Source organism: Poecilia formosa, unplaced genomic scaffold (genome assembly GCF_000485575.1).
Source record: "Poecilia formosa unplaced genomic scaffold, Poecilia_formosa-5.1.2 Scaffold641, whole genome shotgun sequence".
Taxonomy (NCBI): Eukaryota; Metazoa; Chordata; class Actinopteri; order Cyprinodontiformes; family Poeciliidae; genus Poecilia; species Poecilia formosa.
Genome location: NW_006800580.1, coordinates 15411 through 18178, shown reverse-complemented (window position 1 = coordinate 18178; position 2768 = coordinate 15411).

Here is a 2768-nt window from a genome sequence, read left to right as displayed (position 1 = left end):
CCAAACATACTTATCAGAGGTGATTTTAACTGCTCTTTATGCCCTGTCATGGACAGGTGCCCTCCCCAAAACACCCAGTCTAAGAACTATTGTAGAAGAACTGGATTTAATAGACATATGGAGGCGTTTCAACCCCTTAACAGAAAGCTTCACTTTTCACTCGTTGCCACATTCAATGATGACACACATTGATTATTTGTTTATGTCGAATCATTTGGTCCACTTTGTGGAAGAGTCAGAGATGGGAACTATTTCCCTCTGACCATGCTCCTGTTATGTTGGCGATGCAACCGGCCAGACCACTGAATCGCACAGTTTCATGGAGGTTAAATAGATTGCTGCTCCTAAATTAAGACTGTACAAAATTGCTAGAAGAGCAGACAGATTTTTATTTAGAATTCAATGATGATAATAGTACTGACCTCAGATTGGTATGGGATGCTCATAAGGCAATATCATATTCCAGTCATAAGATGAAAGAACGATTAGCAGAACAAAATAAAATTGAAAACAAAATTTAAAAACTTGAAGAGGAATATATTGTATCCAAATCAGGTAAAATTCTAGGGGAACTAAAAACAGCTCGGGCTTCTCTATCTGATATAATAACAAAGAAAGCTGACAAGGATATATTATTTGCACAGCAAAAGTTCTTCGAACACGGAAACATACCAAACAAATATTTGACAAGATTAGTAAACAAATCCTCTGGTACAAACTTTATATCCTTAATTCAGGATGAAAATGGTCGTTGTCATATGGATAATAAACGTATAAATGAATGCTTCAAACGGTTTTATGAAAAATTGTACTGTTCTGAAATAAAAAAAGACGCACTAGAACATGAACTGCTGGATAACTTAAATATTCCACAATTGGCACCAGAACAGGCAAACTTATTAGAAGGACCTGTAACAACTGTAGAAATCAAAAAGGCCTTCTCTTCACTCCAATCTGGTAAATGTCCAGGTGCTGACGGATATCCTGTTGAATTTTTTAAAACCTTAAAAGGTGAAATTAGCTCATTACGAGTCTTTAATACATCTCTTGAAAAATCTAAACTACCTGATACCATGTATATGGAAAATATTATTGTAATCCCAAAGAAAGATAAGACCCAGAACAATGTTCGTCATATCTACCAATTAGTTTGCTTGGTGTTGACATGAAGATTTTAATCCAAGATTTTGGCCACTAGATTGGAAAAGGTAGCCTGCAACATAGTCAACATAGACCAAGCTGGCTTTATAAAGGAGCGTTTGTCATCAAATAATTCCAGACGAATTATCAATATTATTCAACACCTTAATCAGATACAAATACCAGGTATCATTGTCTCAATGGATGGTGAAAAGGCCTTTGACCGTGTCAAATTGGAGTATATGTTTGAAGTGCTATGGAGATTTGGACTTGGAGAAAATTTTATAAACTGGGTAAAACTTCTTTATAAAAAGCCCACAGGTTGACAAATGGTCTCTTGTTTGCACCCTTTGGGCTGGGAAGGTGGATGGCACAGGGAAGCCCTCTTTCTCCAAGCAATGATATTAAAGGTATATTAATAGGAACTAAAGTGTATAAAATATTATTATACACTGATGATGTACTTTTAACTTTGACAGACCCTGTGAAATCTATCCAGGCTCTAATTGACTGTGTCAACAAATTTGGTAAGATATCTGGGTATAAGGTAAATTATGGTAAATCAGAAATAATGCCTTTAAATGCTTGTGACCAGGGAAAATCAGTATTCATCAAGCCATTTTGATGGGCTCCTACAAGATTAAAATATATAGGAAAACGAATTGGATCTAGAATTAGTCAGCTGTACTCCGAAAACATCAGTCCTACAATTATTCATATTAAGGATAAGTTGGTGAGATGGAAGAAGCTCCCCATATATTTTCTGGGGAGAGTTGGCCTTATTAAGATGATAATTCTCCCTAAGTTTATTTATCCAGTGTCTATGTTGTTTTTGTTTATTGACTCTAAAGATTTAGCTGGAATCAATAAAGCAATATCAGAATTTGTTTGGGCAGGCAGAAAACCTAAAATTAAAAATGAAGTCTTACAACTTCCCAAATCCTTGGGTGGATGGGGCCTACCCAAGGTTGAGAACAATATACTGTCTTTACATGCAAGAATTATTTCACTGTGGGCTACCCACAAGCATGCTCATCCATGGCTTGAGATCAAGGAAAGTATTTGTAAACCTTGTCACCCTATAAATATGTTAAATAAACAAAACTGAGAACTCCCACTCATTGTCAAATATAACTTTCTAATTACTAATACTATTAAGGCATGGGGCATTCTCAGGAAAATATTTGGTCAGAAAAAAACTTTCTCATCCCTGACAACATTGGTAGACAACCTGGATCTGACAGTAGAGGGTGCTGGTCCTGATCTAGGTTTTGGCAAGATGCTGGGATTACTAGGATACATGATCTATGGAATAATGGAAAATTCAAGACATTTGAGGACTTCAGAACACAGTGTGACATTGTCTCCAGGGACTTTTATAAATATCTTCAACTAAGGCAAAAATGGACTCACTTGAGTTCCCAGGGGATTATTATTTGCTTGAGAAAACGATTCTTGATTGTCATAAACGTGGGAGATTTGTGTCAAGATTCCATGCTGAATTACAAGCCCTAAGGAAAGATAATATGGAGATCAACCTGAAACATAACTCTGAAAAGCACAATTGATTCAGAAGCATGGGAAGACATTTTGACTCTCCCTTCCAGAATCTTAGTATGTAACCGATA